We start from the raw sequence: 20,110 nt of genomic DNA on the forward strand, positions 1-20,110 counted from the left end.
ATGAAGAGCGAGAGGAGGATTTCTGGGAGTTGAAATCCACAAGTCTTAAAGCTGTCAAGTTTGATCACCCCTGGGTTTTTTTTCTTAAGGGTAGGGGTGCAGGGGTCTTATAACTTGACAGCTTTAAGACTTGCGTGCTTCAAATGCCAGAGTTTCTGAGCCAACATTTTGGTTGCTAAGCAAGAGCGTTGTTAAGTGAGTTTCACCACATTTTACAAGTTGGCCACTCCCACCCAGTCACATGGATGGCAAGCCACTCCCACCCAGTCACATGGCCAGCAAGCCACTCCCACCTGGCCACATGGCCGGCAAGCCACTCCCAAAAGCTGGCCACACCTACAGAAGAGGTTCCCAAAAAATTTGAAACCCACCACTGCCCCAAGGCTATTCATGCCTTTTTTGGGGGAAAAACAGGCCCGTTTTTATGGGTGGGAAAACGGGTCCTTTTTGTGTGAAAAAAGGGCCATTTTTGGGAGGTTTGCAGAGTGCAAAAACTTTTTTTGCCTTTTGGAAAGCTTTTTAACTGATTGATAAGAATTACATTAATCAAGTACTGTGCCAGCAGAAACACCTACCTATCTACTATATTTCTCTCTATTTCTCTCTCTCTATCCCTCTACGTACCTACCTACAGACCAGTGGTGGGTTTCAAAAAATTTTGGAACCTCTTCTTTAGGTGTGGCCTGCTTTCTGGGTCCACTGGTGGAACCTCTTCTAACCGGTTTGGTAGATTTGACGAACCGGTTCTACCGAACTGGTGCGAACTGGTAGGAACCCACCTCTGCTACAGACACACTCTCCCTACCTACCTACTGTATTTCTCTATCTCTCTCTATTTCCCTCTCTCTCTATCCCTTTATCTACCTATCTACCGACCTATCTACCTACCTGACTACTTTCTCTCCCCCCTACCTATCTACTATATTTCTCTCTCTATTGCTCTCACTCTATCCCTCTACCCACATACCTACCTACCTACACTCTCTCTATCGCTCTCTATTTCTCTCTCTTTCTCTCTCTCTCTCTCTCCCCCTCCCTCCCTCCCTCCCTCCCTCTCCCTTTATCTACCTACCTACTTTTTTAAAAAAATTGCCTCTTCAAAATCTTGGTATGTCTTATACTCCGGTGCGTCTTATATTCTGAAAAGTATGGTATTACGCATTCAATAATTCACCTGCTTTGGCTTTTGATCATTGGTCTGATGGGCCTTCTGACATAAATTTAGGAAACTGGCTGTCTATTTGTCCTATCAGCCTAGTGCTAGACAAATTCATTTGACAAGTCTCAGGCCAACACACTTTCCAGCATAGTGATGTGGGAGCCTCTTGATTTGGCAAGTCTGAGATATTCAAGAATGCAAATTGTTTTCTCTTCCATTGAGCAGTCACCTCATACACGAAGATCCAATAGGCAAATTACCATTAAGATAAGTATGCTTGTTGCATCTCTGCTTCAAAATTGATGGAATGGCCCAATTATTCCGAAAGCATCTCCTGCTTCCAATGCAATATCAAAGCAAGCAATTCATACAGCAATGCAAGCTACTGTCTTTTCTGAGATCTGGGTCATAGGCAGTAGTGGGATTCAACCAGTTTGCATGACTTCGGGAGAACCAGTTGTTAACTTTCTGAGCAGTTTGGTGAACTGGTTGTTGGAAGAAATCATTGGGGCAGAGAACTGATTGATTAGAATCCCAACACTGGGCAAAGGTACCTTTATTTATGTTTGCTCATTTAAAAATGCAGGCCAACAGTGTATTTACATTGTACTGAAGCCAAGTTTGGGCTTGGGTGAGCTTAATTCGGTCTTCAATTTTTACAGAAATGTTTCTGCAATATATCTGGAAAGTACAAGATTGGTGTGTGTGTGTGTGTGTGTAAATAGATTGGGGTCTGGTCAAACTAAGCTGTTACTATCTACTTTTTATTTGCTACTCTATCTTGCTTCCAGAAATTTATTCACATTATTTATTGGAATAGGTAAGAAACAGAGAACTACTTACCAACTTGAATCATTGTATTGCCAAAAGACCTGGACTATGCCCATCCTGCCAGATCTAGTGGGATGTGCGGAAAACACTTAGAGACTGTCAGCCCTTCAAAGTAAACCTTAACATCAGAGTTATCAATGTTAATGCTACTTTATTAAAAAGTTATAGTAGCAGTTTTTTTCAAGCTTGAATGTGCTTCTCTGCTCTGCTTCCCTTTATCTTCCTGAGAAATAGGAAGGGTCATGTCTGAGATGTTTATTCAAAATACATTTTGCCCCTGACTCAGATTACTTTATTTGACTTTTACATTGTTTGCATATCTTCCTCTTGTCCCTTAAGGTTATTCCTACTGCCCATTAAAGACATAATATCCTGCTGTCAAAATCTTGAGTTGAACCTGGCAACCTACTGGAAGCCTGTGTGCCTTGTGTAGAAATGGTGTCATGCAATGGCCATACTGTACATGCAAAACTGCCTGTGCTGCCACATTATGGACCAGCTTTAGCATTGGAATGCTTTTTCAGTGCAGTCCTACATAAAGCACATTGCAATAGTCCAACTAGGAAGTTGCTACGGCACGAATGACCATGAAGGCAGCTTTTTGATCCAGGAAGAGTTGCAACTGACTCATAAGACAGATTTATGCAAAGTCTGTCTTTGCTATGGCTGCTACCTGTTCTTCAAGCAAGAGCTAGGAGTCCAGAAGGAACCCAGATAGTACACCAACTCATTTTGGATAGCAATAGCAATAGCAGTAGACTTATATACCGCTTCATAGGCCTTTCAGGTCTCTCTAAGCGGTTTACAGAGAGTCAGCATATTGCCCCCAACAATCTGGGTCCTCATTTTACCCACCTCGGAAGAATGGAAGGCTGAGTCAACCCTGAGCCGGTGAGATTTGAACCGCTGACCTGCTGATCTAGCAGGAGCCTGCAGTGCTGCATTTAACCACTGCGCCACCTTGGCTCTTATGATTGGTACTCCAGAACTGACAATGGAAGTTTTCAAGATTTAAGAGATGCCTAAACTGAAGGTGCTCAGTTTTACTAGGGTTGAGTCAGAGACTGTTTCTCTTCGTTTAGTTTTTTTATAGTCTCCAAGCACTGGGCAAGAATTAAAAAAACATCATTTGCTTTGCTTTAGCTTCTAAACAAAAAAAAAATTACCCATGAATGCTGGGAAATAGCATTCTGAGAAGAATTCTAAATACTTTTTGTCTGAATTTAACCATCTAATTCTTTGAACTATGGTGCTGGAGAAGACTCCTGCGAATCCCTTAAACTGCAAGGTGATCAAACCAGTCTATCCTAGAGGAGATCAACCCTGATTATCTTTTAGATGGCCAGATCTTGAAGATGAAACTCAAATACTTTGGCCACCTAATGAGAAGGAAGCACTCCCTGGAGAAGAGCCTAATGCTGGGAACGATTGAGGGCAAATAAGAAGGGGATGGCAGAGAATGAGGTGGCTGGATGGAGTCACTGAAGCAGTAGGCGTGAGCTTAAATGGACTCCAGAGGATGGTAGGAGACAGGAAGGCCTGGAGGAACGTTGTCCATGGGATCACAATGGGTTGGACACAACTTCACAACTAACAACAACAAACCATCTAATTTAATATTTTTAAAAGCTTTTAAAAAGGAAAGCAAAGTGAGTAGTTATCAGGGTAACATATCCATCCTAATCCATTTTTCAATACTACTACTGTAAAAGAAGCTGGCAGCAGCAATTTTCCATTGCCTTATCTTTAAGTGGCAGCAGACGTCTATTCTCCCAATGAGAATATTACTTTCTGATTCCTTTCACCATTTCCTAAGAATATGCTGGCTTGTTTTGCCTATTTCCCAGGCAAGTAAAAGTTATGACTGCATGTAATGCCTCTGAAGTTTGTAGTTTTTGGGAGGGAGGGAGAGAGGGAGGGAAGGAGAGGAAATCAAAGTGTTTCTCTGATGACCAGATTTTTCTGAGCAGTAGAAATATAAAGAAGACCAAACTAATGAGAACAAGTACAACCACCAGCCTCAGAACTGGCAGTAAAGATATCAAAATAACTTCTGCCTTTTAGAATTAGCAGTAAGGTGCATACACTCAGTTATAGAAGCAAAAGATGCACTGTTGAAGAACCTGAAGGATCAGTTTAGGGACAGATGGATAAAATCCACCTATGTGGTTACATCAAGAGCTGACATCAACTTGACAGCACATAATCATAATAAGTTATTCTGTAAGTTGTTCCTGTTCTGAAAAGTGCTTCCCAAACACCACAATTCCTCACAATTGCCACTGCAAGCTTTGTGCCATCATTTGTTCAGCCCCCATGGTAATCATGCCTTTCACACTAAAAGAGAATTTGTGTATATATTTATATATTTAACCACCTGCCCCCTCTAATTCATCCCACGCTTTGACTGATTATTGACTTCAGCAACAAGATAGGATTTCTGTTTGTACAATTGGAATGAGATTGCTTTTTTTTAGTAAGCAAAGAAAAAAAATAGATATTATTTTCCAAGGGCCAATTCAGATATTCACTCTTGTTGTTTGTGAATATATTAATGAAGCAATTTTAATACATCCATTCATCATTTTACCTCTAAATCTAAGTCCCAAAGCAATAACATATTTTGTCCCCCCAAATACATATTTTAGCACAATATCTGAAGTCAGTCATGCATGTTGAGATCCAAATTATTAACAAGCTTACATATTTGGTACAATGTCTTCCCCGAGAATTTGCTCTAAAAAAGCTAGTATTGCATCACCCCCAAATGCCACCCAAACTATAATATAAGCTACAAATATACAATTGTGTTGTCAATAATTTTTCTTGGTAGACTGATCAACCAAAGGTTGAATTGTAGAAGATCCTATTTCAATTAGTATGGGCAAATTTTGATAGGCAAGACTACAATTATAGAAATACATTTATGTGAAAATTCAAGATTTATTGATTCAATGAATTTTAAAAAGCTTTTCTTACATATTGTTACATCATTGCATAATGGGCACTGAGATGAATGGTTTATGGTAGGCAACTAAAACAATCAAGTAAGCTTGTAATTGAGGAAGTTAACTCTACAATAGTTGAACTGGAGATGGCCTTTGAAGATATTTTGCTATTTATTTATTTCATTAATTTATAAGGATTCATGATATAGGGTCATATGTCAGAATCAGTTTATATTTCAGGCACTCAATAACTGTGAACAGTGCTTATATACACAAATGCCTCTGAACGGAACACTTTGTGGATGCCCAAATTAATTAAAGTATGTATAAAAAGAATATAGATGGATAGAGTTGCTATCCAAATGTAACTATGAATACTGCGGATTTGACTTCTGTCTCCCATTCAAATGACCACATTTTGATGAATATTGAAGCTCATGTATGAATGTTGGAAGTTCCAAATGGATAATGTAAATGACTGGAAAAGAATGATCATTTCCCATTTTGGGAAATAATAGAATATTAAGGCTAAACGATCCAGGGTACAGAAACCTGGATGGTGGGCACAGAAATCATATTTTGCTGCTACCTAGTGATCTTCTTGATTTCTGCAGCTAAAATCTGGTGGCTTTAGGATATATTATAACTATCAAAGTCATTAACTGTCAAGGTCGGTAACTGCCTTTAGATGGGTATCTGAGTTTTTGTATATTCATACAACTTGTCAGGGTTTTCCAATTTTCACAAAGGAAAATTGTCTTTCATCAAAATATAGGCATCCACTAGAACACAGTCAGTGATATTGCTGACAATTATGAAGTGATAGCTTTTTGCTGAAATATCAATATGAGACTCTCATAAAGCAATTGAAAAGGAGAACAAGCTAACAGTTTGTCTGTTAACAGGTAAAATTCGTAATTATAATTATAATCTTTCTTTTTGAAGAGTAATCTTTATCATTAACTTCTGCTTTTAAACTTTTAAAGCTTAATTTGTTTTGATTGAATTTTTAATGCTGATTGGCGAGGATGATACAATTAAAGGCACTGAGAGCATATAATTATATTCTTTATAATTATGTCATAATTGTTTTACTACGTTAAATGATCTAACTAATCGATTTGTTTTCCTGTTACATCCAACTCTGTTGTAGGAAGTAGCATTCATCAGTCTTTTCTGATGAAGTGCTCTCCTGATGGGTTGGAGTATAAATCCCATCATCCCTAGCCAGGAAATGGTTGTTTTGAGCAATATCTGCAAGCAGAATTTCAACTGATATTCATGGACAAATGAAATATTAATACATTTTATTTCCATCCTTCATGGACAAAGGACTAATGCTAATGCATGGCTTTCTTATACAGATACGACATTCAGTCAAATTAATGGACACTTTGAAATGCTATTGTGCTGGATAGTATTATATCAAACACACTTAACAATTGCTTAGGAGGGATGATAAACATAATTTCCACCATGATGAACAGGTAATTGAAACCATAGAGATATTAGGGCAACCTGTTGTATATATAGGCTGCATTTATATTTGTTTTTAAATTGCATTAGCAATCATAACAATAGTATCTGTAGGTTGGACTGCTTTAACTGAATTTCTGTTTTTCCCCCAAAATCAAATGGGTTACAGAAGAGGATGAAATGCACTTTATGTATTTACAAGTGTCCAACATGAGCGGAACAACTTACCTATAAACAAAGTAGAACTAAGCCATTCATACTGTCCCCAGGTCTTACTGTACCCCTTAATTAAGCAGGATTTATATTATCTGTGATTACATAGCATTTCATAAATAAAAAACTCAGACTTACTCAGAAGTAAATTTCATTAGATTAGACCTGTGATGGTGAACCTACGGCCCACATGCCAATGGGGGCACACACTCTCTGGGGGCATGTGTGCCATCACCAGCTGCTCTTCTGTTCCCGGCAAAATGGCCAGATGGTCTTCGCAGGCACTGGAGCGCCAGAAAATGGCCAAAAAAACCCCAGGCCATTTGGGGGGCAGTTCTCAGGTCGTTTTCATGCTGGTTTTGGGCCTTTGGCGGGGGGCTGTTTTTGGCCTGGAAACAGCAGAAAAACTGCCTGAAAAACTGCCTGAAAAACTGCCAAAAACGTGCATGTGTGTTCCGGTTTGGGCACTCGGTGCTGAAAAAGTTCTCCATCACTGGATTAGACCTATATTTCTCCACCTTGGCACATTTAAAATATGTGGACTTTTTAACTATTTTAAAATGGCCAAGACTGAGAAACCCTGGGTTACATTCTACCTTTGTAGCCTCTTTAGGATTACAGATTAATTAAATTTGAAGAATGCTCATTCTACAACAGAAGGAATAACCAATGTATTGTGATCACGTATGTTCTGAGGTGATAATCAATTTTCTCCCAGTGTCTTATTCCGATTTCTGGATTGATTGACTTCTTGGAAATAAATTAAGAATATTAGTTAAATATTAGTTAAAACACACATACAATTAAAGTCCCTGGGGGATGAAAAGGCTTCAAAAATCTTGAAAAATCATACCTGCTTTTGTTTGCAAAACGTGAAGTTAGTACAAGTTTATGCACTAGGAAGACGGACTGATGGAGGACTTACAATTTAGCTAAACTCAATAAGCCACCGACTGAGGACATCCCAGTGGGTGAGCCATGGATTTTGTATTTCAAGTATCAAGTGTTAGCCAAAAACAGTGTTTTTAAACGTAGGAACGGAACACATGAATAGGGTAAGGCTACCTACCGATCTCTCCTACTTATCCTTGACCACTTACATGGGATTTCATGAAACCACAAGAGCATTCAAGGAGAAACAAGTGCTTACAACAGCAACCCTGTCTCATAAAGTACGCAAGTGCTGGCTCAGAGGCTTTGTGCTGCCTTTAAATAGATCCACCCTAGTACTTAATAGGAACCTTTAAAAGACTTGTACTTTATAACCAAAGTGCACCACAAATATATTCCCTTAAAAGGGTTACTCCTGTAACCTTTCAAGACAGTTTCCACACTGTTCCTATGCAATAGCTGGGTTTTTATCAAATGCAACATTAAGAATATTAAAGAGCTGAAAACCAAGGAAGGTGTAAAGTGGAGAGGAAGGGTTGTACATACTTCATCATCACAAATCATGGAGTGAAACACACACAGTTACGGACACAAACACATGAAAACAAGTTTGGAAAGGTTCAAGATTTATCTTAATAAATCTTTAAAAAAAATACTTACACCATAGGGAAGGGGGTTATGTGTCTAATGTCACACTCCAGAAAAGAGTGGTTTAGTCTGTGAAGTTCTGACAAAAAAATAAATATTATAAAGGGGAAAGAAAAGAATAGCACTATCACAAGGACCGCAAAAGTGCTTTTTAAAAAGGACAACTGGACTGTCTTTGTTTTTGCTTCAAAACATTTCGCGTCTCAACAATTCTGAATGGCGGAGAATGGGATGGAAAAATGCTAACAACCAGATGACTGCAAGGAGTATACAATAAATCCTTCCATTCTCCACCATTTATTCAGAACTGAAGATGCTTCTTGGATGAGAAGCGAAACGTCTTCAAGCAAAAATAAAGAAAGTCCAGTTGCCTTTTGAAAAAACAACTATGACCTGGATGATTGAGAATCTTCATAGTCATTTCACAAGGATCATTGCTATGGAAGAAACCAATTGCTCAATGCCTATCATCCACACTCTGTAACATAGAAAATTCCAGACATTAGTAAGCCTAATGAAGAAACTTAGGTATTTGCTAAGAATTGTGAAACACGTGCAAACAATCCACATCAAATAGTGCTTATACTGTGAAGAAGAAAAAAAAAGAAAACCTCTACATATATGATGTTAATTAAAATGAATTAAATACAGCAACAATATACATTCACAGAAAAAACAGCCTATATCATCTATAAATATTTATAAAAAAATTAATTACATTCTGCTAAAGTTGAGAGTTTGCTTTGATAATGTTATTGATAACCAATGATTTTAGATTAGAGATTAGATTAGATATTTAATTTCCCATTATTGTTCTTACATATTTCTTCATTTTGAGAGGTGTTTTTACTAAGAACAAGGAGCTTTGGTCATACATCAGTTAAATAATTTCTCTGAATTTTAGAATATGATTCCCAGATGCAAAATCTAACAAAAATAAATATGGAATGCATGTTTTACAATATGATGAACTTACAACTCTATACCTTTAAAACACTATTCTTTAAGGAAACAAAGCAAAGCTAAACAAAACAAACAATAAGCACAATTAAAAACAGACCCATCTTGGGTTGTTTTCTTCAACAATGCAAATTATTGTGGAATTGGCATTGAGGACATTTATGGAGGAAGACATACAGACTCAAGCTGCAGATGTCTTTAAGAATGGTTCAGAAGCTGTACTTCTTCAAAATAAGCATAAGATTTCGAAAAGAAGTTTGTTGAGCTTTACTGACTCAATAAAAGCCAGCAAGGGGAGGTGGCAAGGAGGTATGTGTGGGGGAAAGGAATAACTCTAGTATTGCTTCTCTTCAAATCTATTTTTATTCAAACACCATAAGAAACCCAACCAAGTTCGCACAACAAAAGCTAGGACTCTGATTGGTTGTAACTCTAACTTGTATAGCTCCTTTATCAACGGGTGTGTCTGGTACCCATATTGCACATCTTAGTTGCTCTTCTCTGAACTTTTTCCAAAGTCTCAACCTCATTTTTGTAGTATGGCGTCGAAAATTGGTTGCAGTATTAAAGGTGTGGTATTACTAGGGTTTTATAAAGCAGTACTAATACTTCCTGGGATTTTGATTCTATGCCTCTGTTTATACAATCCAGGATTGTATTAGCTTTTTTGATTGCTGCTGCTCATATTCAAGTGATCATCCACTAGGATTCCAAGGTCCCTCTCACAGTTACTGTTTTTGATTTAAAATATAAAACACTAGCTAGTAACCTGGTGTTGCCCAGGTATTTATTTATCCCAATCCTGTATTAGACAGGAATGGTGATGTCAAGTGGCAAGTGCGGACTTCCCTCCTTCCATTAACATCACAGCAATTCCTGAAGAGATGGTGGCAAGAGCAACTTCTCCCTGATTTCGTCGGCAATTACATTAGTTAAATTAGTTAAAAATGTTTCCCCTGTGCCCCCAGAAGCGTAATTTCTAATGTCGGATTTTCCCTCTTACCAGAGGGGACCCCCTTGTGGAGTTCTGTGAAGTCGTTACCATGGCAGCTCTACTGTGTTGTACAGTAGAAGCCATTTTAAGGCACAACAGGCTGTATCTTAACAGAACACACCCCGAGGGATGTTAGGGATCTCTTACCCCCACAGTATGTCTTCCAGAGAGTAAGTCATCAGTATATGATGTTTGGTTGAAATAGCTTGTTCCAGAGTTATGCTGGAACAGACAGACAGATAGACATACATACACATACACATACACACATACATACATACATACATACATACATACATACTGTATATATACAGTACATATAGTGTATATACAAACACACACACATATATATACACATATATATATATATATATGTCTTTGGTTATTCGGGTTTTCTCCCACATAAATTTGGAAGTATCTTGGCGACGTTTCGACGAAGTCTCATTCGTCATCTTCAGGCTGGTTTGCTCAGCTTTGTGCTTCTAGGAGCAATGTGAGATCGCAGCTGTTTCTTCCTTTTAACTGCCAATGGGGGTGTGAGCTGATTGGGTGGGAGCTTGGCTGTATTCTGATTGGGTGGGGGGGTTTGTGCTCGGCTTAGTCTGGGTTGCTGGGGGATTTGAGCTGGTGAGCTGCGTTGCTGTGGTTTGGCTTTGTGTTTGTGGCCATGTAAGGTCTTCATGGTGGGTGTCAGTCTGCTTCATGTATGGAATGGAGGGGTTTAAAGTGGCTAATGATGCAGCTGGGGTTTGGCTTTGGGACTCGGTCATGCCTCATCATCAGTGTGGGTTTGAGTCTGCTTTCTGTGTGGATGTGTGGTGGTGACATCCTGTGTGGCTCTCGTGAGTGTGGGTCTGGTGTCATTCCTCGTGCTTGGGGCTCATTTGTCAGTAAGGGCGGGTTTCCAAATGCCTGGTAGGCGGGAGGTATCATCTCCTTTGTTCATGCTGTGTGGGCGTTTTTCTATCTCGATGGCTTCTCTGATTATTTTGTTGTTAAAGTGTTCAGCTTTGGTGATAGTTCTGGTCTTTTTAAAGTCAATTTCATGTCCTGTGGTTTTAAGGTGTTGGACCAGGGAAGAAGTTGGTTCCTCTTTTCTGATTGCGTTCTTGTGTTCTTCAATGCGTGCACTTATTCTTCTGTTGGTTTGTCCAATGTATGTGGAGCGGCAGGTGGTGCATGGGATTTCATATACTCCTTGATTTTCTAACTCAATTTTGTCTTTGGGGTTTCTTAGGATGGTGGATATTTTTCGGTTTGTGCAGAATGCTGTCTTGATGTTGTGTTTGTGGAGGGTTTTGCTGATTCTGTCTGTGGAGCCTTTTATGTATGGGAGGAGGGCTTTTCCGTTTTCTTGTTCTCTGTCTTGGATTTTAGTGGGGGTTTCTTTTTGGATTAGGTTGGTAATCTTATTTCTTTGGACTCCATTGGATGTCAGTACATTAGTGAGAATGTATAGTTCGGTTTTTAGGTGTTGTTCATCAGCTAAGTGTTTAGTTCTGGAGATGAGTGTCTTGGCTACGGAGTTGATCTGGGCTGGGTGGTGGTGTGAGAGTCCGTGCAGATAGCGGTAGGTGTTTTTTTTTCTGGTAGATGGTGTGTCCTAGCCATTGTCCTAGCCATTGGATTTCCTGTAGACTAAGACATCCAGGAAGGGAAGTTGGTTGTTCACTTCTGTTTCCATGGTGAACTGTATTTTGGGGTGTAGGCTGTTGAGGTGTGTAAGGAAGTTGTCCAGTTTTTCTTTCCCATGTGGCCAGATTATGAAAATGTTGCCTACATATCTGAGCCAGAGTTTGGGTTTGTGATCAGATTTTTCTAGAGCTTGGATTTCAAAGTTTTCCATGTAGAGGTTGGCAATGACAGGTGAGAGGGGTGATCCCATGGGTGCTCCTTCTATCTGTTTGCATTTTTGTCCATTATAAATGAAGTATGTGTTGGATAGGCAGTGGTTGGTCAGATCTAGGATGTGTTTGGGGGGTTATATTTGTTTTGGATAGCTGTCAAAGCTTCTTTGATTGGCACTTGGGTGAAGAGGGATATGACATCGAAGCTCACAAGTAGGTCGCTGGGCTGTAAGTTTTGTTTCTTTATGATCTCTATGAACTGGAATGAGTTTTTTTACTTGTGAGGTGATGGATTCTGCATAGGGCTGTAGTTGTTTGGTGAGAAATTTGGCTAGATTTTGTAGAGGTGAGCCTATGGAGCTGACTATGGGTCTAAGTGGAGTTCCTTCTTTCTGTATCTTGGGGAGACCATAGAGCTTAGGGCATCTGGATGATTTCTCTCTGGGAATGATTCTTTGCTGGATCTCTTCGCTGATGTCCCAAAGTGCGGGGTGGATCTTGTTGCTGCGTTTGAGGTGAAGTGTAAGGAGATCTTTGTTGATTCGGTCTAGGAGGAATCTTTTTCTGTGAAGTTCATTTCTCATTAGGGCCAATTCTGTTCTTTTCAGGATGCATTTGGTGGCTGCAGAGTTGGAGTGGAATTTCAATTGGAAGCGTGTGGGGATTAAATTTTGATCTCGGCAGTTGCATAGAAATGCGAGGTCACATAAAATGGAAGCTCTTTTGACTTCAAGTTTTTCATAGGTCCTGATCAGATGGTGGATTTCCTCCCCGTAGAGGTACGATATTTGTTTTCTGAAGTTTTCGCGGGTGTTTGTGTGTAGGTCTTTGGTTATTCGGGTTTTCTCCCACGTAAATTTGGAAGTGTCTTCAGCTCACACCCCCACTGGCAGTTAAAAGGAAGAAAGAGCTGCGATCTCACATTGCTCCTAGAAGCACAAAGCTGAGCAAACCAGCCTGAAGATGACGAATGAGACTTCGTCGAAACATCACCAAGACACTTCCAAATTTACGCAGAAGAAAACCCGAATAACCAAAGACCTACATACAAACACCCGCTAAAACCTCAGAAAACAAACAAGTATATATACATACATACATACATACATACATACATACATACATACACACACACACACACACACACACACACACACACACACACACATACACCCCCACACACCACACACTATGGAAAATGTTTTAAGAAACACTAAAACATTTTAATTAATATTTTAAAACTTGGTTAGTTTTTACATTTTGACATGCTTACTGTTTTCAATATTAATTGCAAAGTTATTAAGTTTATTATTTTATTAGTTTACTATAGAATTGTTATTACTGTTAAATTACAGTGAAAAGAGTTTTGATTTAAATTTTATATTGATATGTATTTTACATGATATCCTTCACTATTTGCTTTATTTCTCAATTTATTCTTTTGCCTTTTGCAGATTTCTGGGGAAAGGTTTTTGCCTGGAATTCCAGGGACAGGAAAGAGTGTTCTGCAAAGGAAAAGATCTGCGATGTTGATGGGTGATTCTCTAGTGACAGAAGTCAGTCATAAATTGGTTGACCAGTTGTGAAAATAAGTTTTATCTCTAGGGGAAAACTTTCAGAATATGACTGAGAGGTAATAATCAGAAAGACTTTCTTTTTTTCCCTATTTCATATTGGAACAAATTACACTTCCTGAAAAGCCTGCAAAGACTATCAAGAGACTATTATATCCAGCTTCACAACCACAATATAAAAAAAAGTTCTTGAGACTCTAGAAAGAGTGCAGAGAAGAGCCACAAAGATGATTAGGGGATTGGAGGCTAAAATATAAGAAGAATGGTTGCAGGAACTGGGTACGTCTAGTTTAATGAAAAGAAGGACTGGGGGTGATATGATATAATATGGCTGCCACAAGAAGAGGGGCAATCAATCTTTTCTCCAAAGCATCTGAGGGAAGGACAAAAAGCAACTAATCAACGAAAGAAGCAACCCAGAACTAAGGAGATATTTCCTGGCAGTTAGAATAATTAATCAGTTGTGGGTTCTTCAACACTGGGGGTTTTAAAGAAGAGATTAGACAACCATTTGTCTGAAATGGTATAGGGTTTCTTGTCTTGAGCAGGGGAAGGGGTTGGACTAAAAGACCTGCAAGGCCCCTTCCAACTCTGTTATTCTGTTATTCTATGAAGAATTAGATAAAAACGCAAAAATAATGTGGCAGAAAGAAAAGAAGATTCTAGAGGCTTGTAATGAATCTATAAATCCTGAAATAAGAAAAAAAATAACTATTTTTACAGGAAAATATGTGTAAATTTATTTTTTTTAGTACCCAAGGGTAGGACAAGAATCAGTAGCTGGAACCTCTAAAGTGAGAGATTCAAATTTGAATTTCCTGACTGAGAGAGAGATTAAGCCAGTTATGGATGGAACAGTTTGCCTCCTGGATTTGTGAATGTGTAGCTTCTTCAGTCTGAGCAAGTTAGTTAAGGGGGGTGGGCTCATATATGTCCTCCAGGGAGATTTCATTTCTCACCTAATCCGAATAGGCCAATAGGTGATTAGGCAGAGAGTTGTTGGCATGTAAATATTCAAATTCCTAAATTCTTTACCTTAAGCCCGTGATGGCGGACATATGGCATATGTGCCAGAAGTGACACGCAGCGCCCTCTCTGCTGGCAAGCACACACTGTCGCCCCAGGTCATTCTCAAACCACAAACAAGACCCCTTGGGAGATGCAACATGTCAGAAAGAATAATTGAAAGTCTTCTTAGTTAGAGGAAATGATTTATATGGTTGTCCCAAAGGTGATTTTTTCAAGAAGCAACTTCTCATCCAAGAAGTTTCTTCAGCTCTGACTGGATGGTGAGGAACAGAAGGATTTATACTCCTTGCAGACAGCTGGTCATTTGCATTCTTTTAGAGGTTTATCTGTGTCATCGGGGTCACCTGGGTGGTACAAATTGGTGTGGAGCCACCTTGGAACAGTTGAAAGGACTGTGTTGTAAATTGGAGATAGATGATGTTGTATCCCACCCCCCTCTGTTGTGAGAGGGCTGTTCAGTTTTGACATAAATGGCCTCTTTAACCCCTCTTTCAAACCAGCCTTTTATTGCCTTGGCTTCACTATATTATATTAATTTACAACTGAAATATACATAATGGTGTTAATTCAGCTTTTAAATGTGGAGCAATAACATTGAAATATAATCATAGCTTCCTTGACAGCATAAATGGAGCAAAATATATCCAGGAATAGTTCACTCCTCAGAATATGTATTAACTTTTCCTATATTTAGTGATTTTTAAAAAAAAGATCTTTTTAAATGTTATTGATCTTGAAACTGTTTCTAGACTGCATCTCCTATAGAAATGTTGGAAAAGTATAGCAGAAATTGCTCCATAAATTCACACACTCTGTTTAAGGCTCTCTCACTTCAGCAAACTTTTTGAATGCACTTGCACAAGTTTAAAAAAAATCTGCCAGCTCAGAATGGCACATTTAAAAAGAAAGTTACTTTTAGTGTTCCAGGGGTCTAAATAAATGGCCAAGGATCTTCTCCAAAAGATTTGCTAATTATAATGACTGTTGGAAGATAGATAGTAAATGAAGGCCTTTAAATATCTGGGTATAATGTTTTAATAGATTCCATGATAAGGAGATACAAAGAAAAGTTGTTTCTGAACAGACTCATTACATCATCTTGATTTTTATAACATATATAATAAATTTTATCTTTTACTATATATAATATTTATATAGTTTCATTGAAAAAATAAAACTTGAAAGATACGGTAGTCTTGAAAAGATCAATTTATTTAGCTGTTCCTCCCTTACCAAAAGCATTTATGGCTATATATGGCTCTGACCAGCAGATGGCACACTTGCATAATTGACTTGGCTCCTAGCAGCTTCTAGAAAGGAGCTGTTTATTATTACAAACATCAATGTCTCCCAAATTGCTCTATTAAAGGTGGAGGGCTGTGTACAAGGACATGTACTCTTGTTAATAATTGTCAGGACCAGATTTTGTGAAAGACAGAGAGTGGGCCTGGAGAGAAACCTTGTCAATATATCAGAAATGTGGTCCATCTCTCTGTGGGACAATTTTACTATGGAATATTCCCTATATATTTGCTCAACTATGAGGAAGTAGTAGGCCAGTACTATTTTTAATCAGTATTTCCTTCAAGATTTTTTTTAAAAAGGGGTGTGTGACAGGTTGATTACACTTTGTGGACAACTCTTTTACCTAGCAATTATACAAGAACCAATAAAGGAACATATTTGTAGGTCAGAGTTGAAATGAGGGGTCCTTGATGCTCTCTGAGGTTGGTTGTTTTCTTGCAAATCCCCATCCATCTGCACTCCATCTTATTCACCTGCACCCAGTCCTCCCACAGCATTGGTGGCCCTCTTGTAGTTTCTGCCCACCTGCTCAAAGCCTTTGCTGGCCTTTGCCACCATCTGTCCATACTGCTTACTGCTTGCCCAAAGCATCCTCCCAAACCACATGGCAGCTATGAACCTCTCTGTGCTCCTTACATGAAACTCCCAATTCCTCCCACTTAACCTCCCATTCTGGGGTTATATTGGCAAACGGGACTGGAGAGAGATCGCCAGGTGAAGTACAAGAGATCAAATTAATTATTTTAGAGGTACAGTTATAACTGCAAAGATGTGGCTTTGACTGACTGTGGAACAGATCACAAACTGTCCAGATGCAGGTTTCATATAAGTTAAGTGGAAGAAGAAAGCCAACCACTTTTCATGATGTGACCATATATCCAGTATTTTCAAGGAGAGCATCAGAAATTGCTTTGAAGTATTGGACCACATTAATCAGGAATAGGGATGGGTTCTAACCTCTTCTATAGAAGAGGTTCTACAAATCTACAGTGCCGTTTAGAACCAGTTCCAGCTCCCTCCCCCCTGCCCATCTGCACATCATCAAGATGAAGAGCGAGAAAAGGAATTTTGGGAGTTGAAGTCCACAAGTCTTAAAGCTGTCATGTTTGTACACCCCTGGGGTTTTTTCTAAAGGGTTAGGGGTGCAAGGGTCTTGTAACTTGACAGCTTTAAGACTTACACACTTCAATGCCAGAGTTCCTGAGCCAATATGATTGGAGGAGGAATTCTGGAAGTTGAAGTCCACAAGTCTTAAAGCTGTCAAGTTTGATCACCCCTGGGGTTTTTTTCTAAAGGGTTAGGGGTGCAAGGGTCTTGTAACTTGACAGCTTTAAGACTTGCGCACTTCAAATGCCAGAGTTTCTGAGCCAACATTTTGGTTGCTAAGCAAGAGCGTTGTTAAGTGAGTTTCACCACATTTTACAAGTTGGCCATGCCCACCCAGTCACATGGCTGGCAAGCCACTCCCACCTGGTCACATGGCCTGAAAGCCACTCCCACCCAGTCACATGGTTAGCAAGCCACTCCCACAAAGCAGGCCACACCTACAGAAGAGGTTCTTAAAAAATTTGAAACCCGCCACTGGTCAGGAACCATACAGGAACTTTGGAATGAAATCATAGATGTTATTAAGGATGAATATGAAAAGAGATTGTTGAAAACCAAAGAATATAAAAAAGAAAACAAATTAAATGTCACAAATGACAGAAATTGCCCCCGCAAAAGAAGGTAATCTGAAACTAAAAAAACAATAATCTCAGAAAGGACCTTAACACAGAATTTTAGAGAGCTACTACTAAAAAGCATTATTGCACCGATACCCGTTAATACATTAAAGAGGGAAACAAACATAGAAAAATAAGGAAGTCTTCCAAAAGATCTCCAAACTCAGAAAGAAGTTCTAACCTTCAATTGGTAAGCTAAAAGATATCAATGAACAGATAGTTGCTGATTCCAAAGAAATAAAAAACAAAGATGGAAGCAGTATCTTGAAATTCTATACAACAAAGATGTAAACATCCCAAACATTTACTTTTAAGAACTTCTAGTAGTAGATGATGAAGTTAGGTCAAATATCCTACCAAATTGGAAAGCTACAGAAATTGATGGAATATCTTCAGAAATATGGCAAGCAATAGAATGGAATATGGCTATTGCTTGCCATATTTCATTTGCCATTTCACGAAAATCTGAAAAACTATACAGTGGCTAAAAGATTGGAAAGGGTTCTATATATGAATACCAAATCTATACATGAATACCAAAGAAAGACTTAACAAACCATGCAAACCCTTAGACAATGACCTTAATTTCACATGCTAGCAAAATGATGCTTAGGACCAACACTGATAAAGGCCCTACATGAAAAGGGAGATGCCAGATGTTCAGCCTGGCTTTTAAAAAGGCAAAGGAACACAAGACATTATTACTGATAGATGCTGGAAAACTGAGAAAGCCAGGCAAGGAAACCAGAGAGCAAGAGCAAGGTAAAACAGATTGGCTCCAGGTCAGCCACAGAGTGAGACAACCCCCCGCCCCCCGAAACAGACACAAAAGCTAGATTGAAAGAAGCCGAGTGAGGTTTTAAATTGGTGTGCTGTGCTGATGAGATTATCCTGATAGCTTAAAATGCAGATGATCTGCAAGCTTTAAAAATGAGAGTCAAGCAACACAATGAAAATGGGATTACAATTAAATATAAAGGCCATACTAATGACAATATGTACAGCAGCCAGACTTAGACTTAACAGCGAAGAAACTAAAGTGATGGATAACTTCTTCCTGTTAGATCAACTATTAACAGTAAAGGAGCCAGATGACAAAAAAATTGCCATGGACCTGGGGTCCAATCACTGATCCATGGACCAGCACTGGGCAGTGACATGTCAGAAACTGGGCCATACAAATAAGTGAAGTCCCATCCATGGGATGCAGGCAGCATATAAAACCACGCCCTCTCCGGTCCACATTAAAACCTCTCTCCACGGAACCGGTCCCTGGTGCCCAAAGGGCTGTCATAGACTATTACTCAGTAGAGTACAAATGAAGACCTTGTAAAAATATTAAAGATGCCAAGATGTGTCTATACTTAACAAAAGTCAGAATTAATGGAGGCAATAATTTTCCCTGCCATACTCTATAGAAGTAAAAGCTAGATTTTGAAGAAGCAGAAGAGAAAGAGTATTGAAGCTTTTGAACGTTGCTCAAGGGTTGTATTCACTTACCTTCGCTACTGTTTTGCAAGTGTGAGTGCATGCGTCACCTCTGTGCATGTGCAGGACCTTCTGTGCATGCGCAGAGCATCAAAAATGGGTTATGATGATGTCCGGATGGATGGGCGGAGCCTCCCACCGCTGCCGCTACTAGTTTGTCTGAATCAGATAAAACCGGCTGACTTGCACCATGGACTTTGGTACTGGAGAAGGCTCCTGAGAATACCAGAAAACAAACCCATGGACCATTCCAGAGTTTTCAAGCCACAAGTGACTATGGGCAAATTACCTTGAACACATTATGCAAAGACTCGGCTCTCTTCAGGAATCTATAATGCAGGAAGAAAAAGAGGGTAACCAGCAGCAAAGTGGATGGACTCAGCTTTAGCACCAATGAGCACATTGTAGAAAATACTGATTGTCAAAACCAACCTGTTGTCACATAGCATATCAATAAAATCCAGATATAGTAAAAATAAAAAAAAATGAGTTTAATGGATTGATCTTAATAGAACTGATCCTCCTCTCTCCCTGTCAATAATCTCTTATAAGAATATGTATTTTTAAATTATAGTTATATGTTCTGACCCCCCCTCTTCCCACACCAACACACTCCGAATCAAAGATACTTTCCGGAATTTATTAATAGACAGACAGGTCCTTGACAGCAAGCTGGCACAGATAAGCCGTGGCAGCAATCCAACACAGATAAGTCTTGGCAGCAATCCAGTCTGCCAAGCTTACAATTCTATTCTCCAACATTAGTTCCTGCGTTGACTTCTGCAAGTTGTGCGTGTGCACAAGCCGTCTTTTTATAGTCTGGAGAGGAGCCTAATGACCACCAGCTGAGTGCAATTACCTCCTGTACTTGCACAACTGTTCCTGACGCCTATTAGCTCTTCGGTGCCGGGCATACAGGAACAACTCACTGCTCTCCTCCCCACTGGTCCAAGGCTCAGGCGCCTTCTGGTGGCCAACCAGCCTCTCTGCACCCTGCTCGGAGTCCACATCCTCCAGAGCCGA

At 39.3% G+C, this 20,110-nt stretch overlaps 1 long non-coding RNA gene across 1 annotated transcript in view; it reads right to left on the reverse strand.

The window, feature by feature from the left end:
* Positions 1-19,237, reverse strand: part of LOC106542911 (uncharacterized) — a 50,731-nt gene extending 31,494 nt beyond the window's left edge. Inside the window, exon 1 of the long non-coding RNA XR_015697807.1 lies at positions 19,100-19,237. This is a non-coding gene — a long non-coding RNA (uncharacterized LOC106542911). The remainder of the gene's footprint in view (positions 1-19,099) is intronic.
* Between the last annotated feature and the right edge of the window lie 873 nt (positions 19,238-20,110).

This window comes from Thamnophis sirtalis, unplaced genomic scaffold (assembly GCF_051295495.1).
Source record: "Thamnophis sirtalis isolate CommonGarterSnake01/CBP01778 unplaced genomic scaffold, rThaSir2_p1.2 scaffold_1, whole genome shotgun sequence".
In the NCBI taxonomy this organism is placed as follows: domain Eukaryota; kingdom Metazoa; phylum Chordata; class Lepidosauria; order Squamata; family Natricidae; genus Thamnophis; species Thamnophis sirtalis.